This window comes from Delphinapterus leucas, chromosome 17 (assembly GCF_059928025.1).
Source record: "Delphinapterus leucas isolate spDelLeu-1000000601 "Yukka" chromosome 17, BTC_Dleu_Yukka2, whole genome shotgun sequence".
Taxonomy (NCBI): Eukaryota; Metazoa; Chordata; class Mammalia; order Artiodactyla; family Monodontidae; genus Delphinapterus; species Delphinapterus leucas.
The window spans coordinates 61,658,197-61,681,346 of record NC_143145.1 but is presented as its reverse complement, the minus strand read 5'-3'; the positions used below and the strand labels follow the sequence as shown (position 1 = coordinate 61,681,346).

The 23,150-nt window shown below is 39.6% G+C and overlaps 1 pseudogene; it reads right to left on the bottom strand.

The window, feature by feature from the left end:
- Window positions 1-3,670: 3,670 nt before the first annotated feature.
- The window catches only part of LOC149747042 (fatty acid-binding protein, heart-like), a 51,796-nt pseudogene continuing 32,316 nt past the window's right edge, over window positions 3,671-23,150 (bottom strand).

Here is a 23,150-nt window from a genome sequence, read left to right as displayed (position 1 = left end):
TTCTCCGCACTGTGTCAATGTGAAAATTTCCCTAATTCATAACATGTAACAATATTCTCCACTGATACTTAAACATACTTCTCATCTACAAATGCTAAGCTAAAACTTACTAGACCTCCATTTCTCTTAGTCAGCTCCTCTGGTCTCAGAATCTTAGATTTTATTCCTTTTCTTTAGTACATTGAGCAAGAATTTTCTGACAAATCTGTCTCTCATACAGGTGATAGATTAGTCATGGTTTGGCTGTTTTGCTTCTTAAATCTTCAGCTCCAAAAGGTCATCTTTTTTTTTTTTTGTGGTACGCAGGCCTCTCACTGTTGTGGCCTCTCACTGTTGCGGCCTCTCCCGTTGCGGAGCACAGGCTCCGGACGCGCAGGCTCAGCGGCCATGGCTCACGGGCCCAGCCGCTCTGCGGCATGTGGGATCTTCCTGGACCGGGGCACAAACCCGTGTCCCCTGCATCGGCAGGCGGACTCTCCACCACTGCGCCACCAGGGAAGCGCTAAAAGGTAATCTTTTTAAAACATTGAGGGCATGAGAGTTTAGGTAGAGTGGGTTTCTCAGGCTTTACAAGTTCAGTTTAATGGTTTTAACTATGCATTTATTTATCTTATTTTTACATAGAAAGACTCTAAAAGAAACTCTAATAATTTCATCTTGATTTCTGGGAGAGGCATTCTGGCATCATGGTTAAAGAACATAGACTTGGAGTCACAGACATGTAGCTTTGAACTTTGACCATGGTATTGATGAGCTGAGGAACTTCAGGCAAAATATTTAACCTCCCTGAGTTTTAGTTTATATTTTTGTTAAGACTTCACTGAAGAGAAAGAAGATGAGGTTTGCACAGAAAGTGCTAAACACGGTGTCTGGCAATTAATAACTACTGAAAAAACAGTCTGCTATTATTATTCTATTTTCCATCTCAGATTATTGTCAACTGAATTATTCAAATGGAAGATAATTTTCCCAAACATATTTACCAGATAGAAAATATTCAACATTTGTTAATTCCACTGTTTAAATAAGACCTAAATATCCTCCTTTTCTGTAGTCAGTGGTTTTCTGATTTCTATTCTGGTAATATTTTGGCCAAATCTGAATCAAAGAGTATGATTTTTTTTAATCCATTTTTTAAAAAAACTTAAAATTTTTTTTAAAGTTTTGATTTTTTAAAAACCTTTCCCAGCTTAGGAAGTACAGGTCAGATTATACCTCTCTAGGAATAACTTCACATTCCCTAAACATCCTGAATAATGATCATTGACTTGAACTGAATTGGTGCAAACCGCTCTGAGGCCGCAGCACAGAAGGCTGCACTCTAGGACAGAAGTAAAGTAGGACACAGGGTCCACCTGTTCTTCTCCCACCAAGACTGTCCTCATCCTTTCGGCTCCTGCCACCCTATTGTTAATATTCTTTCCCCCTGAGCAAGAAAGTTATTCACCAAGAAAGTGGTATTAGATCTTCCTTTTTCTAGGTGGAAACATTTGTTTTACAATCTGTTACAGACCTTCCTTGACTTTTGACAGAGTTACATGCTGATAAACTCATCATAAGTCAAAACATCATGTCAAAAATGGACTGAATGCATCTACCTTACCAAACATCATAGCTTAGCCTAGCCTACCTTAAATGTGCTCAGAGCACTTACATTAGCTTATAGTTGGGCAAATTCATCTAACATAAAGCCCATTTTATAATAAAGCATGGAATATCTCGTGTAATTTATTGAATACTGTATTGAAAGTGAAAAACAGAATGGTTGTGTGGGTACAGAGGGTTGTAATATATTGGTTGTTTCCTCTCCCGATCCCGTGGCTGACAGAGATGAGGCTCGCTGCCCTGCCTAGCATCATGAGAGAGTATCAAAATGCATATGACTAGCCTGGGGAAAAGATCAAAATTTGAAGTACAGTTTCTACTGAATGCGTATCTGTTTCACACCACTGAAAGGTGAAAAATCATGAACCCTCTGTATTTATATTGATAAATTCCCTGAGATTAGCGTGCTGATATGATACTTTCCAACAGATCCCTTTTCTTCCGAGTCAGTCAAGGACAGTGAACACGACTTAGCTCTCCTTCCATCACCAGTTCTCATGCAATGCCTGGAATGTGCAATAAATCCTGAATTACAACATCACCTTAGAGCAGTGGTAGTCTTGATGGATTTGGTTTTGGAAGGATCGCCCAACCATACCTGAGGGTTATTCCATGTCCATTAACCAGTGTGAGTGAGCTTCTATTTTAATGATTTTCAATCAGGTGAAGGGGTGAGAAGAAGGTGGGCTGTTAACCTCCCCTGAAAACTTTTGCTTGCTTCAGTTGTATTTGTGTGTGTGTGTGTGTGTGTGTGTGTGTGTGTGTGTATTTGGAGTACCCTAAAGTCTGTAGACTTCATCAGATTGTTGACAAATAAAATCATATTAACATCCATATCCAAATGCCTGGGAGTCATCAGGGTGTCCTGTGTTCTGCTTGTACCTGATACCTATCACTTCACCTCAAGGCTTCCTGCATGGGCTCCTACTGCCTGTGAGACTACCCCTTGCTAATTCAGACAAGGAACCCTCATACCAAAGACAGAAGCACTGTTTGTGAAGGTCCCATAGCCACTGACCCTTGAGGTGTCAGAGTGGTGCTGGGTTCCTTTTCCAATGGGGAGAAGGCTCTTCCCCATGTCTGTGCAGCAAACTCTTACCTGGGCTCTGCCACAGAGCTGCCCACATTCACAACCTACCGGGCCCCAGGGAAACCACTCTTTCAGCCTCTGTCTGGACTCCTTCCTCTGTCCAGTCCAGGAAGCTCAGAGAATGTTTTTCTATGCCTTGCATTGTCTTCTGCATCGTTTCAGTACACCCACAATAAGTAAGCACTTTTCTCACTTCTCCGGAGTGTCATCACATATAGATCAATGCAGGCAAAGAAGTAGTGACAGGCCACGAGTTCAAATGGTCAGAACCCACGTCCTCACCTGGACTTAGCTGTGGCATCCTGCCACACATTTTAAGATGAAGGGAAGCTTGTGTATTCCTTAGTTTGATGTAGTGTTGTATTTGATTCATAACTCTACACTGTGAACCTGTTTCTACCTAAATTCCCTTTATTATGACTGTGAGGTAATTAATTAGGAAACATGGATTCTTATTTCCAGTTCTTCCTGAAACCGTTGGGGTGATATTGACATGTATAGTTTATCAATTTGGGCCTGTTTCTCCATCTACAAGATAAAGGATCAGTCCACATGGTTTCTAAAATGTCGCTCTGGTCTAAAATCTCTCTCTGGCCTCTTTTATTTGGTGCTAATAAAATAGAATATTTTCCTTCGTGTTGGTTTTCAGTGATGGAGGTAGTGACTATCGTGTTCTCTGTAAAAATAGTTTGGTATTATATTAGATTATCAGTTATTTCTCTGGTTCCAAACCTGTTTATTACCCTTCCACATACAGCTGAGATATAACCTGTGAGTTACACTATGTCCCAATTAGTTTATTAAAAAATTAGTACTATTTTCCCAATATAGTTCAGATCACATTGAATTTAAAAGATTAACACATGTCCAATGAGAAAAAAAAAATCAGCATGAAGTGTCTGCCCGAATATATTATAGCAGCCCTGATTTAAATAGGATGTATCATCCTGGTTTCTCATAGCTGCCAATGCCAAGGTACTATTAGACACAGACATATTCGACAGGGCAAACAAAATTATTGATGTTTGTGCAAAGTTTCTCTCATATTAGCAGTCATAATATTTTTATTTAAACAGCCTCGGCAGTTTGGATCGCAGTTTGAGAATGCCTAAGAGTTTGAGACTGAGTTTGTTTGCACTCTCTCATATGTTCAAATGCAGACAACATTGTTCACAGCACTTTCCTAGAAGGCAAACAAAGGATAAGACATTTCAGCACTGTTGGTGAAATTGGCATTTTGAAAAATACAAACTACTATCCATCCATACATTCCTTAAAAATCTGGAAAAGAGATCTTTATAGACAACCATAAATCGTAACTATTGGCTGAGTGATTTTGCCATATATACATATATGAGATTTGGCACTAATAAAACAGAATATTTTACTTGTGATAAAGTAACATTCTACTTAGAGTATATATATATATATATATATATATATGTAGGTATATACATGGCAAATCATATATATGTTACACATGACATATGGTATATAAATGTGTGTGTATATATATATATTTGTATATTATATATATATATAAAAGCATATTTATAGGAATTTGAAATCTCCATTAAAACATTTTTAAATGCCTACACTGAGGCATTTTTGTAGAGTTTTACATACTCTATATTTTTCAAATAATAATTTACATCAATACAGTATTTCGTGGTTTTCAGAACATTGATATGTACATTACGGTATTTAATTCTCGCCAAAAGAGAAAAAAAGAAAACATTTTCTACATTTTAAAAGCTGAATCTTGGAAAGGATGAACTTTTCCAAGGTCACATAAGTACTGAAGGCAGATATGGAAATCCATGTCTTCGGATTCTGAATCTAGTATTTTTTCTAATGAGCTATAAACCTATCTGTTTAATGATTACTATTATCCTTAGTCTTCCACTTCTTACTTTATAATGAAATGTGCTCTTCATTGTTGAAAGAAAAATATTCCTATGTTAAGAAATGAGGATAGATTTTTTGTTTTAACTTCATACAATTCTTGCATATTCCCTTAGAAAGAACTATTTTATATTATGTCCAAAATTCTTTTATTCATTTTGGTGGAGGTGGGGTTTGGGAAGAGAAGAATCATGGACATATTTCCCTCCACTTTGTACAAGTGAGAAAGATGACCTGGGAAGCCATCCTGAGAGGGGGCAGGATAGACTCAAAAAAGTATAGACTTTGGAATTAAGCCAAGCTGGATTTTAATCCCAGCACCACCACATTTTCCTAGCCAAGTATCCTTAGGTAAGTCAGTGTCTGACTCTTAATTTTCTCACCTGTTAAATGGGCTAAATCATCTTATTTGACAGGACTATTATGAAAATTGGGTAAGTAATACATGAAAACATGGCGACATCGTAGCCACATAAATGTTAGTTTTTATTTGTGTCCATTGATCCAGACATCAAATAGACAACACTTAAGCTTTGCTTCCCTAGTTAAAATTTCCTTTTCATGCTTTTGGCTGGTGTTGATCTGGAAAACGCTAAGAAATTCATCCTGGTGTGGAGCAGAGGATCAGCAACATCTCTCAGTCCCTGTTGAAATCTTTCTTGCACAAATACATGCTTGTTTTCGCTTCCACGCCAATCAAAGGATTAGGCAAGACAATTTTTAAAATTCTAGTTGTTTTTTACTTTCTCATTCCTTGCACATTTTATAATCTTTATGATCATACATTTATCTGCCAATATTCCTCCTCTCCCATTCTTATAGAGCAAGAGGAAAAGAAAAATTACATCCACTACCACTGTTTTAGAGCAAGCTATCTGAGTGATTTTATATATAGGTGTTGGAGTAGGTGAAAAAAATAATGAGAAACAGCTCACTCACCCTTACCATTTTCCCATCCACTAGCTCCCTCCTGATGGTGGTCTCTTTCCCATCCCAGGCCTGAACCTGAATCAAAGAGTGGTTGAGAGTCCGCCTGCCAATGCAGGGGACACAGGTTCGTGCCCCGGTCCGGGAAGATCCCACATGCACGGAGCGGCTGGGCCCATGAGCCATGGCCACTGAGCCTGCACGTCCGGAGCCTGTGCTCCGCAACGGGAGAGGCCACAACAGTGAGAGGCCCGTGTACCGCAAAAAAAAAAAAAACAGGGAAGACCAAATTCAGCTCAGACTGTCATATTTGAACTCTAAAATTTTATCAGGTGCCAAATTCTTTTCAACTCTTGTGATACTCTCAGGTAGCTTTAGAATGGTGTTTACAATTCCATTTATTTTAAGACTCTGTCAACAATAATTTTGTTGGCTGATTCTTCTGGGGATAGAAAAAAGTTTTATGAGTGAAAACAAAATATCTTGAGTAAGTTAAGATTTTTTAAAATATTTTATTGTATAGGCCAAATATTATCTTTCTGCATAAAGAATCACAGGTAAGTTTCAACCTTAAAAATGCACATGAAGCTAATTCAAACCCCTACTGTAAGATCACATTTCCTCCTCTTACCTCAACAATATATTCCGTAACAGCTTATGGAAAAACCCAAACGAACTTTTTGGCCAACACAATAAAAATAATGATAATAATAATCACAACAACAACAGTAACTACCACTTATGTAGCACTATTTATTGTGCGAGGCACTCTTCAAGAGTATTAATATATTAACTCATGTAATCCTCACAACAGTTTTATGACATAAGTACTATAATAATCCCCTTCTGCAAATGAAAAGACTGAGTCAGCAAGAGTCTGTGACTTGCCCAAAGTCACGCGGTTGATTGGTGGCAGAGGTGGGATTCACACTCAAGCAGTTCTGAGCCAGAGTCTGCATCTTGCTCCACAAAGTTTAGAGGTATCTCTGATTAAACTCTACTCTAGTGCAATACCATAGTATATAATCATTGGGAAGCATACATCTCAGAGTTTACACATCTACCAAGTTGGGCCTTCTACCAAAATTTACAGTCTGTCCCGTGACAGAGATAATGATGGTCACCAAATTTTCCTTCTGTTCTCCTATAATTTTCAGCCTTTTTATTCTAGTAGATTTTTAATTTACTATAGGCATCTTTATTAAACACTTTTGGTCAAAATTCGTCTTCCATTTGACATTATACAGGAATTTGAAGCCTCATATTATTTAAGAACTATCTGATGATGTGGTATTCAGTTCCTTTTGTTAGAACCTCACCCTCCATATTGTTTAACAATCCTCTATTGAGTGTATGCATTCAAATGATAAATACTTATTGAGCAAACATTATGTAACAAACACTGGATTCTGTAAAACAGAAGAGGCAAGAAATCCTTTCTTTGAAGATCTTACATTCTAGTTTGTGGGAACAGACAATAAACAAAAAAATATAAATAAATTGTGTAATATAAATTGTGTATTCAATTTGGAGCCCATAAGATGAGTGAAACCGTGTGCGTCACTTCCAGGCTGAGGCAATAGAAAGCCCAGCGTGTCTTTCTCTACCTTGCTGACTGAGAACACAAACTTCAGATGGCCCAACTATAAGATAGGTGAACCTCCTTTGGCCTGGGCCCTGGAGAAATTAAGAGGGGCAGATACCTTATGCTCCCATTTCTTGCCCCCCTTCTCCCCCCACACAGAAACTTCCCCAACTCCACCACAACACTGAATATGTACTATGAGTTAGAACTCCAAATGTGTAAGCCACCGAGAGCTTGTGGATAATTTGTTACTGTGATTGATATGACCTCACCTATACTGGCTAATACGAGTTGTATTCATTGTAATTCTATGTGTGGAAAACTGCTGCGAAATAGAAAGGTAGACGTTTTGTTTCTGAGAGAACAATCTAAGGAATAATTCTCAAAATGTGTTCTGCTAGGCATCTGCATCAGAATTGTTAAAAATACAGTTTTCAGGTACTGCCCCCAGATATCAGAGCCTCTGGGATGAGACCTAGAGGTAGGTATTTTTTACAAACATTCCGAGAGATTTATGCGTGTATTAAAATTTGAGATCCTCAGACCTAGGCTTAAGCCCAAAATTAATCTAACACAGATTTTAGATATGTTTGCTATAGCTGCTTACTTACTTGGGATGATTTCAAAATTAACATTCTTATGAAATTTATCTGAAAGAGTGTTGAAGGTCTCACCTTAGTTTTATGGCCACCTGGTGTGGTTTCCTCAAACTCTTCTCCCAGTTTAAAGGATTCGTCCAGATCTTTATTTCTTCCCTTACATTCTTACATGTTCACATGTATAGGGTTTGTTTTTTCTATTATGTATTTTTACTGTGGTAAAATACATATAACATAAAATTGACCATTTTAACCAAGTGTACAATTAAGTGACATTGAGTACATTCACAATGTTATACAACCATTTTCACTATTAAAAATTCTATACATACTAATACTAATATTTATTTATCTGTCCCCTTATTGATGGACATTTTGTTGTTTCCTTTTTTGTTAGTATTACAAATAATGCTGTAGTGAACATCATTGCACACACAACTTTGTGCAGTACATGTAGGAGTATATTCTATGGAAATAGTATTACATATACTTCAATACCTAAGTTAAATTTCTAAGAGAAGATACATTGGGGAGACACTGTAACATGTTTCATGGAATTCATATTGTGAAACATGATGGCAAGATGTGACAGGTTGGAAAATTGTTCCCAAAGATACTCACGTCCTCGTCCCTGGAACCTGTGAATGTTACTTTATATGCCAAAGGGGACTCTGAAAATATGGCTAGTTTAAGGACGTTGAAATAGGGAGATTACCCTGGATTATCCAGGTGGACCCTAAATATAGTCACAAATTTCTGTATAAGAAGAAATTTTCCTTGTAAGAAGAGGAGGAGGGTCATTGAACTACAGAAGAGGAGAAAATGTGACAATAGGAGCAAAGATTGAAGTGTTGTGGCCACATGCCAAGGAATGCCAGCAGTCATCAGAAACTGGAACACAAGATCTATTCTGAAAATCCTCAGAAAATTTAGAGCAAATGTTTGCAAAATGATCATTTTTTTAAATAACTGTGACTTTTTGTTTAAAATCATTTATTGAAATCACTTGCCATTTAGTATATGGCACATGCATGTTTTATCTATGTAAATCCATGGTCAATTACATGAGAGGAGGGGTGATGTCAATTTCAACCAGTTTTGCACAGAACTGTATCTATGTGCTAAATTAGTATGTATTGTTTCTGTGTGAAAAACTGAAGGGAGGGGTTCATACAGAGTAAGTTCCGTGCTATCAAAGCTCCCATTTTTACTGGCTATGATATGCAAGTAAATATGACTCACCCAGTTCTTTCATATATTCTTCAAAATTTTCTCAAGGAATGGATTCCCATGTTCCCTGGAACTGATCAACCATTCTGCCTAAGCTGACTTTAAAGAAAAGTAACATCATATGAATGAGTATGTTCCCTGAAATAGTGTTGGAACTTGTTTTTAATACAATTCTGGTAGATAGTGCAGAAAAGTCAGGGAAAAAAATAAGACACTCTAATCCCTGTCATCTTCCCATCAAACCATCCAAAGCCGGAAAGCTCTCTCAGATGTAACTCAGGATGAAAATGGAACATGATACAGATTTTAGCAGAACTAGATATAACTTTTCCATCTCTAATTTAGGATCAAAACTGGATGTTACAAATTCTCTCTAGTTCCTTCCCTAAGAACTGCTGCACACACAGAGCAATGCGTAAGGGGTAAACCTAGGCAGCTGTGTTTATGCCATAGGACCCTGAAGCTCCAGCTCTTACTCTGAGCAAGGATGATCTAGAAAAAAAAGCCAATTTATCAGCTGTTTAGCAAGCTTATCATATTCTCAGTTTTGATACTTTGAACTAAAAACCAGAGAGACTTCAGAGAGGACATTTGGCATTTGAACCAAAAAGCTAAGCTTAGTCAGGGCTAGAACAATCATTTTAAGTCATGTACATATTGAGCAAAAGAATGAATCAGGAAAAAAGAAGGAAATACAGCAACTATACTTCAATTAAAAATAAAAAATAAAATAAAAAGAAGCAAAGAGATTGTGTTATATACACAAACACACAAAGACTTGTTATTGATGCTTTTCCATATGCCAGCTCAGTTTCGCATAAGCTTAGATAGTCATCATTGCCATGGGAGCACCAAATATCTTCTTAGTAAATTCCCCTTAATCTAGGCTGAATTCTGCTCCTTTCAACCTTGACTTTAACACTTTGATGTCCATGGATATCTGTAAGGAATCAGAACAGAGGAAATGAAATATAATAGTAAATACACCAACTAGAGAAAAGGAGTCTCTAAAGGATAACTTACAAGACAAGCACAGCCTTACACATACCATCAGTCCCAAGGACATCATTGTTAATTCCAGGCAGTGCTTGATGTCCATATTCTGACACAGAGTTATTAAGAAAAAGTGAAATTAATTAAAATCTTTTTAAGACAGGAAAGGAAATACAACGTTCTCTAACAATTCCCATTAAAATGTTAAATTTCCACATCTAAATATCCACAAAGACACTTATCCAGGCCAATGGTCTTGCCGAAAATTATTCAACAAACATTTATGGAACAACTAGGATTATACACCTAATATGAGGCTAAGCAATTTTGCAGACAACGTTGATTTAATGTCCTAACTAGAATTGGAAAGGATACTATAGTTTGTTTCTGTTTTTCTTCCTTTCCTGTGTTAGGCAGTTCAACGTTATGATTTTTTTTTTACATTAATGTGTACAATTTGTAAAGTTATGCCCACTCAATTGAATAGGCGTGAGGCTGACTCCAGGAAATGACTCATCTATGAAGGTACTAATGAGATTAAAATTAGGCACCAAAGATGTTAAAATTCCTTGGATTTTTCAAGAAAATGTCCACTGTGTTGTCTCATATGTTGGATGCACATTGATCCCCCAACATAAGGAAAATCACCTAAAGAAAATCATCTCCTCGAAGAAGTCACTTTGGGAGCTCAGCGTTTGTGTCCATTGCTGGCAGGTTAGGTGTTCAAAGATGTCGATGGACCAGAGCCCGGGCACAGCCTCTAACTCTGCCCCCTGTGGTCCCTCCGTTCCTGTGATCACTGTGTCAGTTCTAAGACCGGTCAATGTACACTGGCCTAGTCATGCGTCTGATTGGTTGTTCCTGCCTTTTCTGTGACGAAGGCTTTCTGGTGTCCATTAATATGTGTATTAAAGATCTTTACACATTATCCCCTTTCCTGAAAGTACATCCATATTCCTTTATGCCAAACTTCTTTGTCTCCAATTTTTTAGTCCTTTTCCTTCAAACCCCTGACCAGCCTATCAGACTGTATTCCCTCTACCCACGAGGATGTGTATATTCTGATCTCAGGCCACTGCTCCCTCCACACAAAATGAGTAAAAGGATCACCACTCTGGGCTTTGTCCATTGGGACGATTTTTCTCACCACCGGTTTTCAAGTACCCTCCCAACCTGAGTATAATCAAACCACTGCTCACTTTCAGCCTGCATCCACACGCTGAGCTGACCTATCCATAACAGATGTCCAGGCTTCTCCTACTGCTTCAGCTAGTCACACGAGACACCCTTCCCCCCCCACCCCCCGTTCTAGGAACAATCTGAAAGGGTGGGTGCTGGTACTCCTGTGGTGGGCGACATGGTCTGGGCTACCTGCTCATACAGTTACCTCATGTCTTCTGGTCTTGCTTAGCCTCGAACCCAGTTGCACAATTTCTATCTCATGTAGGATTGCTGCTGGGTCTGCCTGAGTTTATGACTCTGTGGGTCTGACAGAACCCAGATCATGATGGACAGTACCAGACCCATGGTTACTTAGTGTCCTATAATCAAGAATTCTGTCTCTACTCAGCCCCCTTAACACACCAGGGACTCTTTTTCAAAAAACGTATAAATTTCCGTTGCAGATGGTGTGGCCTTGTTCCCAAATGCCAGAGGTCTGTGTTGTGCTACTCCCACCCAGGCTTCACCTATGGGCCACACTGGATCTTTTCTATCACTAACCCCTCCAACAGCATAGGGTTTGCCAGATCATCTGGCCCAAGCAGCAGGGTTTCTTGCATTGCAGCCCTGACTTCTTGTTCCAGGCCTCACTCGCAGCAGGGAGATTTACTTGTCCCCCAGTATATGGGCTGGAACACATTCCTAGATGTAGGGTATGTTGGCATCATAGGCCAAAGTATCCTACCAGGAATTATTTTTCCTTCTTTCTGGTAGAAAGGTAAGATGCAGCAATTTGTCTTACGGAAGAAGTGTCTTCACCTGCCCTTGACCCACCTGGATCACTAAACACTTCACGACAGTGGAGGTTCCCTCAGTTGTCACCAACTTTAACTCCCATACTTTGCAACCCCTGTGTCTTACCAACACCTCCAGTATGCTAGCTACTTCTTGCTCACTCTCCTAATCAATACAAGGTTGCACAGGATGTTCAGACAGCCCGTATATTATCTGAGTATATTACGACAGAGAGCAGGAGGTAATGTAGCCCCAGACAAACCTGTAAATGTGTATTGCTATCAGTTCTATGTAACTGCAAACAGTCTCTGATCTTTCCTGATTGGGACAGAAAAAAATGCCAAATCCCTGTGTACATGCCATGTACCTGAGGCCATATTAATCTGCTCTTGAAAAGGTAACACATCTAGCACAGTAGCCACAATTGGGGCTATTATTTGAGCTTGCTGTGGTCTACAGTCATTCTCCAAGATTCATTTGGTTTGTACAGTGGTGAGACTGGTGAATTGAGTGGAGCTGTGATATGGACCACTATCCCTTGCGTTCTTAAGATCCTTTAGAGCAGCATTAATTTCTACCGTTCCTCGACTGACAAGGGGATGGGGATAGAAGGGATTCGAGAGTAGGGGTGCAGTTTCAAAAGATTCTACGTCACCTTCTCACTATGATAGCTCATTTGGTTTGAATGAGAAGAATTCAAGATGGAGGCTACTCCAACGGCCACCTACATCAATCCCAATTCTACATTCAGGGACTGGGGAGGTGACCACTGGCTGGCCACAGGCCTACTGGACCTACTGAGAACCAGACTCTGACCAGGATATTGTTTATTACTTGGCTCCGGTATGCCTCCTCTCTAATAGGATGTTTTGGAACTCTGTGAATCAGTGTTATTTCAGATCCAATACCCTCAAAATATTTTTATATTCCTCTTTCCCCAGTGTGTATTTTCTCAGCTGAATTACCGTAGGTCTTTTTTGAGGAAAAGGGGGAAATTAACATACTATGTTTTTCCCGTGGTATTTCAAGATACTTCTTCCTATGGACTTGGTCACCTCTTCAGCCGATGGTTTCTGGGTCTGAAAACTGCCTGAGGTCTGAGATCTGGGCAAAGGATCATGAATTTCTATGGGGGTGACCACCCTCAGCCTGCTGCTCATCTATCCTTGCCTTCTTTTGATTGTATGGATTAAGAAGTACCCCCATTGGTTATTCATCTATTTTGCCTTTAGGGCCGCCATGTTCTATTAATCGTCTCCACAATGCCCTCCAAGTCAAGCCCCCACAGCTGCAACGCCCTGGCTTTGGCAGTCAAGTGCTGCCACCCGGCCCCTATTTTGCTTCAGAGTCTCATCATCCCCATTTCCCCATTGCTATCAATGAGCCAACTGATTGATTGACATAGATGTAATACAGATAAGATATAAATATTGGTTCTCTTTTTACAGAAAGGTATTGTAACTATATTGATCCATCACAGAAGCACAGAGCTTATCATATTCCTGCAGAGAAGGAGAGAGGAGAACCCCACCATACAAGAGTTTCCAGTGTTTTGGAATATTGAACTTGAGTTATTTCTGCTAAGCAATTTGTTTGTTTGTTTGTTTTTAACATCTTTATTGGAGGATAATTACTTTACAATGGTGTGTTATTTTCTGCTTTATAACAAAGTGAATCAGCTATACATATACATATATCTCCATATCTCCTCCCTCTTGCATCTCCCTCCCTCCCACCCTCCCTATCGCACCCCTCTAGGTGGTCACAAAGCACGGATCTGATCTCCGTGTGCTATGAGGCTGCTTCCCACTAGCTATCAATTTTACATTTGGTAGTGTATATAAGCCCATGCCACTCTCTCACGTCATCCCAGGTTACCCTTCTCCTTCTCTGTGTCCTCAAGTCCATTCTCAATGTCTGCGTCTTTATTCCTGTCCTTCCCCTAGGTTCTTCATAACCTTTTTTTTTTTTAGATTCCATATATATGTGACTTGAATTGCATTGGAGCTGGACAAGGCATAGTGCACATGCTGCAGAGACTGGCATGCTAGAAAAACTCAGGCTTTACTCATTTGCTATTCACTCAATAAACTTTTGAGTGCCTGCTAAATGAAAGACCCCCATGCTAGGCACTGGATGCATAATGGTGAATGAAAGAGATATGCAAAATGTTTCCAGCATTATGAAAGAGAATCTGAAATTATGCTAAATTCCCCAATGTTTCCACATGGAGATCTCTCTGTATGGTAAAAGTATGGAGAACCGTTTGCTCTTTTAGAGCAGGGGTTGGCAAGCTATGACCTATGTACTAAATCCAGCCACCACCTATAGGTGAAGATTTATTGGAACACAGTCCCACTTATTTTTTTGTTTTGTTTTTGTTTGTTTTGTGGTACGCGGGCCTCTCACTGTTGTGGCCTCTCCTGTTGCGGAGCACAGGCTCCGGACGTGCAGGCTCAGCGGCCATGGCTCACGGGCCCAGCCACTCCGCGGCACGTGGGGATCTTCCCGGACCGGGACACGAGCCCGTGTCCCCTGCATCGGCAGGCGGACCCTCAACCACTGCGCCACCAGGGAAGCCCAGCCCCACTTATCTATGGCTGCTTTCAGGCTACAACAGCAGAGTGGGGTAGTTGTGACCGACACCACATGGTTCGCAAAGCCTCAAGTATTTACTGTCTGGCCCTTTATAGAAAAATGTTTGCTAACCCCCATTTTAGAGTCTCAAGTGTAACTATTTAAAACTCAGGATCATAACAACTATTGTGTTCGTAGGCTTTCTTTGCTTGGGATACAAGAGTAGTGGATAACATTTTGCCTACCACAGCTTTTTCATCAAGAAAACACATTCTTATAACTATTTCACAGATAACACCAACAGAAAATTTAATATGAAAAGCCAAGCTCATTTTACAAAAGTCATGTGAGACAGGTAGTTATCAGTAAATACAAATGAAATATTTTAAAAATTGCTTTGAATGCTTCAAGGCAGAGGACAGAAGAGTTTAAAATTCATTGATTAGGAAAGAAACAGGATAAAAAATCTGTCCTGCCGTCTGCCTCTTCATGAGTCTAACCTCAAATGACTAAGGGTTGTGTGAAATTCAAAAGCTTTCTGCAGAAATAACCCTGAGTATCCCACCCTTTTAGTGACCTTAGTGATGTTTAGCCTTCAGATTTTTCATGCACCTCTAATGCACTTAGATTAAAACGATGTTGTAAGAAAAATATCTTTAATCATTTTTTAAAGGAAATTGTATCAACAATAGGAAAAGTCTACTACAAACAGTTGAGGTGTTGTAGCAAACAGAAGGTAGTGATCTAAAGAGTTACATGGTTCTCTTCTTATATTAGTTGGGTTTTGCAGGGTGTTTATGGAATGCAGGAAGGCAGCCCTCTTTGGTCACCACCTCAGTGTGTGCTGCTCAAGGACAACGGAAGAAGACTGGTGACTTGACCATTTGGGAGACTCAAGGTGTTTCTACTGTTCAAAAGAGTAGGTGGAGGTAAACAGAAGACAGAACTGAATGGAATAAGGCACACGGACACACAAGCAAGCAGTAACATGGCACACTTCTTCACACACTTGTTCAATATTTTTTAGTAGGGTTAGGAAGTGTAGTGAGTTGAATTATGACCCCCCCCAAAAAAAAGATGTGTCCAAGTCCTAACCCCCAGTACTTGTGAATGTGAACTTGTTTAAAAATAGGGTCTTTGCAGATGTAATTAAACTAAGGATTTCAAGATGAGATCATCCTGGATTTACAGTGTGCCCTAAATCCAATGACACATGTCTTTATAAGAGAAGGAGAGACAGATCTGAGACCCAGAGACAGAGGAAAAGGCCATGTGAAGATCAAGTGAGGCAGAAATTGGAGTACTTGGCCATGAGCCAAGTACTACCAGCAGCCATGGTAAGCTAGGAGAGAGGCATGGCATGGATTCTTCCTCAGAGCCTCCAGAAGGCTGTCAACACCTTAATTTCATACTTCTGGACTTCAAAACCGTAAGAGAATAAATTTCTCTCATTTTAAGCTGCCAGCTTGTGAGGATTTATTATTGTAGCCCTAGGAAACTAGTAAAGGGAGAAACTAATTTTTAAAGATCTTGGACAGTTTATGTTTAAAATAAGGAATTTATTTAATTATACAAAATGACATCTAAACTTATTGTTTTTATTTTACTGGATTTTGGTTTTGGTCAGTTAAAAGTTATCATCATATTTACCAAGGATAGATGTAACTTTATATAGATAATAATAATATAGTAATTTTGATAATAGAATAAAAGACTAAATATAAGTAGTAAATAATAGTACAATTATATAATAAAATTATATAAATTAATTTTTCTTCTTAAGTTCAAGTAAGAAAAACATTTTTCTTATTTCTCTAGTTTTTTAATCTTCCCCTGCCGCCCCCCGCCAGTTTTCCCTCGAAATATTCAGGATCATATAATTTCTTTTGGGTGAACATTGAAGGATATAAGATATAGACAATAAAATAAATTACTTGATACTAGAAAACAGTACTATGTTGTGCTTTATTCTGTTTCAGAATTTCAGCAGATTGCTAACTTTAGGCTGGTCTTGGGGTTGAGTGCTGTCCACTTCTGAGCAGTCATGTGATTTGGACAAATCAAAATAATAGAGAGGCTCCCTGGGGGGACTAATAAAGACAGCAAGGTCAGAGCCAGGCAGGCAGAAGGCTGATGATTCAGACCCTGCTGGGCTCCCAGGCTCTCCTGCCCATTTCTTCCCACAGTTGGAGCTGATTGAAACCCATCTGCTGCCTTAGCGTTGTCCTGAGGCCACAGTTACACATTCACCAGTAATTCACCAGTTACACTTTTCATTCAGTAAAGTAGCATGAACCTCAGTGGTTCCCAAGCTTCACCTGCATTTGTAAAAATGCCAACTCACGTGTGCCACCCTAGATTTTCTCAATCCAAATTGCCAGGGACCAGACCTGACAATATGAATTTAGAATTGCTCCCAGGTGAATCTCGTTAAGCGTATGGCTCAGAAATGAAGGACAAATATGCCAGACCAGTGGTTCTCGAAGTCTCTGAAGTGTGGTCTCTGGATAAGCAGCACCACCATCACCTGGGAACTCTTAGAAATGCAGATTCCTGGGCCTCACCCCAGGCTTGCTGAATCAGAAATGGGAAAGGGGCCTAGTCATCTATTTTTTAACAAGTCTTCCAGGTGATACTTGTGAGTACTCAAATTTGAGAACCATTGCCCACATTTAGACTCACTTCCAAAGAACAGAGTCTGGAAAGGGGAAATGTAATTTTAAAAACCTGGTGGGTATCACTTTAACCATGTAATCAAGTTTAACAACCTCTTTGTTAAATCTTGCTAATGTCATGTGCCCCCTGATACGATGAAGCTCTTTACCTCTGTGGTCTTCTTCCTAGAGACCCATAACCCAAGTCTAATCATTAGGAAGTGTCAGACATGTGAAGAAAAACTGAGGGACATTCTACAAAATACTCTTCAAGACTGTCAAGGTCTTGAATAGCAAGGAAAAACTGAGAAACTGTCACAGATTGGAGGAAAATAAGGAGACATGACAACGGAACACAATGTGGGATCCTGAATTGGATCCTGGAACAGAAAATGACATTAGTGGAAAAACTGGAGAAAATCTGAATAAAGTCTATAGTTTAGTTACTAGTATTGTACCAATGTCCATTTCTTAGTTTTGACAAATGTACCCCATGATGTAAGATATTGACGTTAGGGAAGTGGGATGAACAGTGTATAGGAACACTTTGTACTATATTTGCAACTTCTCTGTAAACCTAAAAGTATTCCAAGAATTTTAAAAAATCAACAAAAACAAAAAATAAGGCAAAAAAAGTTTGGTCCACAGATCAGCAGCATGTACATCACCGGAAAGCTTGTTAGTAATGATGAAAAGAACCCATTCCAGATCTGCTGAATCGGAATCTGCCTTTTTCAAAAGATCCTCAGGTTGATCACTGAGTGTACAATAACAGTTGAAAAACCCTGCTCTTTACCACAAGCCTGGGATACAGCATCAGCTCAACATTTTCTGGGCCTGAAACACGCACCAGTGTTTTGTTTGTTTTTTCTGTACTGTTTTTTGTTTTGTTTTGTTTTTTTAACATCTTTATTGGAGTATAATTGCTTTACAATGGTGTGTTAGTTTCTGCTGTATAACAAAGTGAATCTGCTATATATATATACACACATATCCCTATATCTCCTCCCTCTTGCGTCTCCCTCCCACCCTCCCTATCCCACCCCTCTAGGTGGTCACAAAGCACCAAGCTGATCTCCCTGTGCTACGTGGATGCTTCCCACTAGCTATCTATTTTACATTTGGTAGTGTATATATGTCAATATTACTCTCTCACTTTGTCCCAGCTTACCCTACACCCTCCCTGTGACCTCAAGTCCATTCTCTACGCCTGCATTTTTATTCCTGTCTTGCCCCTGGGCTCGTTAGAATTTTTTTTTGTTTTTTGTTTTTAGATTCCATATATATGTGTTAGCATACCGTATTTGTTTTTCTCTTTGTGACTTACTTCACTGTATGACAGACTCTAGGCCCATCTACCTCACTACAAATAACTCAATTTCATTTCTTTGTATGGCTGAGCAATATTTCATCGTATATTTGTGTCACATCTTCTTTATCCAACCATCTGTCAATGGGCACTTAGGTTGCTTCCATGTCCTGGTTATTGTAAGTAGCACTGCAATGAACATTTTGGTACATGACTCTTTGAATTACGGTTTTCTCCGGGTATATGCCCGGTAGTGGTATTGCTGGGTCATACGGTAGTTCTAGTTGTAGTTTTTAAGGAAGCTCCATACTGTTCTCCATAGTGGCTGAACCAATTCACATTCCCACCAACAGCACACACCAGTTTTGATTATTGAGCAACTGCCTATTTCTTAAAACCCAAGCTCCGTTTTTCAACCTGATTGAGATGCTAGGCTCTGTGCCACTCCTTGGGGCTCATTCCTTACATTGTAACACCCCCCCAGAGGCTCAGACCCAAACTTTTGTTTGTGAGACATTTCTTCCCTTAAAAGACAGGAGTCTTGCCTTTGATCCTTAACACTGCCTGGGGCCTGCTACCTGCCACAGACTTTCCTCTTGCTGACACGTCTGGTATTTTAAGTGCTGCCTCCTAGAAGCCCTCTGTCACATTATTCCATGCACCCCCCATGCTGATTAGTGCTGGGATTTCCACCTATTGTCACTATAAATTCAGACGTTGTACTCTATTTGCAGATTCAACCAGGTCTGGAAATATCTAGCGATAGGATGGCATTGCTTCTCCATCAAATAGCTCAGCAAAAAGACAGGATATCTAGAGGTCCCAATGTTTACCAAAAACGTGGGTTCAACAGGATCTGGGATTCGAGATAATGGCTAAGAGCCACTAGAGGCTTAGGAATGGAACTAGAAAGATAAACAATTTACTTTGTGCCCAGACTTTTTCTTTTTGTGTCATTGCAGTCTCAGAAACAAGGACCTACTGATGTTATAAAGATAGTTTGCTGATGGGATGTTATAAAATCCAGCTAGAATGGTGAACATGGATACTTCCCCTGGACCTGTTGGCATTAACCTTCTTCTCTTGGGGGAAAGTGCTGCAGTGAATTTCTGAAGGTTGAAAGTCGAGAGAAATTACTCCTGGAACAGATGCCTGTCCCAGTCTGCCAAAAGGGAGACCAGGCTTCTTGCTTTTGTAGGGAAACACTGGGCCCTCTCCTTGGGGCATCTTAGCAAGTGTCATCCTCAGGAAACATTGTGTGAATCAGACCATGGCACATGGATTTTTCAGGGAAGAGTTGCACCAGCACCCAAATGATTTGAGAGCAACTGAGGCAACCACGCAATGACGTGAAAGTTAGAACCAACCTGTTGAGTGGGGAATGGGGAGAAGTTGATGGGATTCCACATCTCTCTGAGCCATGAAAGTTCTGGATGGGGCTGGATGTGCCCACATGTCTGCAGGTGGTAGGTAGGTAGGTCCTGGATAACCAGTAGTAGGTCATGGATAACCAGTATGCAACTTTCTAGGGTTGTCATAGGAGGCAGAGCATTTACGCTTTGGCTTTGTGATCCTAAGTTGCATTATGAAACTAATTAGCTGTAGGCTAGGCAGTATGTGAGTCATTTATTCTTCTCATATTAACATCAACTGTGAAATCTAAAGTGAATGATGACATTGCAGGAACAGTTGCATATGATCCTTCTTCAGCATGTTTGGGCAACGTGGAGTAGCTGTCATAAGGGAATAAGTCATCTCACGCTATTTTAATGATGATGTCTCCACTGGGAAAGAACATAAGGGAGAAAATGAGTTTAGTGTCTGGGCTGCGTTTGAAGTCAAAGTGAAGATGAAAAGCAAATACTATTTTGAAATGAATTTAGGGGATTGTTGATAACAGGTGAGAAATTATGCCTAAAAACAAACACCAATAATTTTGAAAAGCGATGAGTTTTTTTCATTCATTCATCTGTGGGTATACAAAATTATTTACATTCTGATCAAAAATATGAAAAAAAAATAGTAAAATGACTGGAATGAAATGCACTAAGTTAATAGTGAGTGTCTTAGATGACAGGACAATGGCAAGTAAATTATTTCTTCTCACTTCTCAATAATTTCAGCTTGTCTGAAATTGTTCTATAATTAAAAGAATAAATTCCTTTCAAAAATTAAAGCACAAAAGAACAAATACTATATGATTCTACTTGTATGAAGTATCTAAAGTAGCCAAATCATAGAAACAGGAAGTAGGAAGGTAGTTGCCAGGGGCTAGAGGGAGGGGGAGGGAGTTTCAATGTCACAAGATGAAAGATGGAAAGATCTAGAGATCTGTGCACAACAATGTGAATATAGTGAACACTGCTGACCTATACACTTAAACATGGTTAAAATGGTAAATGTAATTTTATGTAAAAAGAACAGTACAATGCAGGACCACATGTAAAATAACAATAATAAAAAGATTAAAATGATTAAATAAAGTATATTCAACAAGGACTTGTGACACTGTCAAGATGTGGGAGTTAAGGTCAGAAATTAAAGTGCCCTCCTGATGCTGGTACTATGCAAGAAATAGGACGTACAGAAAGGGAAGCAGTTTTGTAGAAGAAAAGGAGATATGAGTTCAATTTAAATAGCCAGTGTCTGTAGGATAGCCAGTCTAAAGTGTGCATTAGGAAGTTGGATACACAGATCTGGGGCACAGGAAGTAAATATCTGGATCAGAAAAAAGAGAAAAAAAGACATAGCGATCTGAAGTGGGTGGGGTCACCCTAGATTAGAGTGGAAAATACAAGAAACACATGCAGAGCTGTATGAAAACTAACATGTTAACAACAACCAGTGGTGTGAGGAGAAAAAGGGAGTGTGTTAGTTTCTTAGGGCTGCTATACCAAATTACCATAAACTGGGCAGCTTATAACAAAAGAAATTTCTCTCACAGTTCTGAAGGCCTGAAATCTGAAATCAAGGTGTCGTTGGAACATGCTCCCTCCAAAGGTTCTAGCAAAGACTCTTCCCTTGCTTCTTCAAACTTCTGGTGTCTCTATGCATTCCTTGTCTTGTGGCTGCATCACTCCAATCTCTCTGTCTTCACACGGGCTTTTCCTCTGTGTGTGTGTCTTTTCCTCTTCTATCTCTTATAAGGAAATTTGTCATTCAATCTAGAACCCACCTTGATAATCTAGGCTGATCTCGTCTCCAAATCCCTAGCTATATCTGCAAAATCACTTTTTCCATATAATATGACATTCCCAGGTTCCAGGGATTAGGATATGGACATCTTTTGGGGGGGTCACCATTCAACCCATGATAAGAATAAGGTCAGGAACTTATAAGAACTACGCGGGTGGGGAGGGATGGATTGGGAGTTTGGGATTAGCAGATGCAAACTATTATATATATTCTAGAACGGATAAACAACAAGATCCTACTGTATAGCACGGTAACTATATTCGATATCCTGTGATGATAAACCATAATGGAAAAGAATATGAAAAAGAATGTATGTCTATGTATAACTGAATCACTTTGCTGTACAGCAGAAATTAACACAACATTGCAAGTCAACCATACTTCAATAAAATAAATTTAAAAAAATAAATAACTATAGGGGAAAGTGCCTCTTTGTATGGGTTAGGCAATGAGAAGTCCTACACTTAAAAAAAAAGACCTGCTTCATTTTGTATAGCATATCTTTCCCCAAATGCATTTGAGACTCTCTTCTCCCAGTGTAAATACAAAGATGAATAAGACCCAATCCCAGCCTTCATGAAGGCCAGTGGGAAAGAAACAAAATAATTGGATTGCACTGTTTACATGCTGCAATAGAAAAATGTTCAAAGCATTTATTATGGAGGCTCAGTGAGAGGTAAAAGTAATTTTCTGTGGAATCAAAGAAGAGTCTAAGTGGAAACTGGCAAAAAAAAAAAAAAAAGTGGGGAAGAAGGGTTAATTCCAGGAAGAGGCTTCACGACCAGTGGCTTGGGGGCTGGGAAGCTTATGGAGTGTTTAGGGAAGAGGGAAAGGTTGGGTAACCCTAGAGGTTAAGGCCTGGGGTGGAAGTGAACAAGAGGTTGTGGTAATGGCTGGGACTGTGCACAGAAGATCTTTATCCTTACCTTTGCGTCCCATTCTAATCAAGATCTGGAACATTAAAGGGAGTCCCGTGAGGAAAGAAAGAAGACTGCTAGTCACCATAGAATTTAAAGAATCATTTGGGGCTCTATGAGCTTAGACCGATCCACTTTGAGCACAGGCTTTCCAAAGATATAGGATAGAAGGATAGTTAAGAGCAGGGTAGCCATGTAAATGGGCAACACGTGGGATACAGGAAAGTGGGCTCTAGCAGAGGCCAGGAGCAAAGATGATTTCTGGGCTTGTCAGCTTGGGAAAATGGACGAAGAGGGACACAGCTGAGAGGAAGTGACGGCTGAGAAGGGACATGGGGAAACAGAGTTCACAATCCGTTACCCAAGGTTTCAAATCTCAACAGCTTTGAAAAGCTAACATTTAAAAATAAATCTGGCGCGACTCACTTGGTGGTGAACCTGACCTAACATGAGGCCCTTTGTAGTCTTCACATACCCACTTTAGATTGAATAAACATCTTTTGCTGAAGAAATACTGTATTTGATTATGGGGTGTTGCCCCATAATATATGGCACATGCCTCATGTTACCTTTCTGAAGTCTGATAAACGTCTGAACCAGCTATTTCT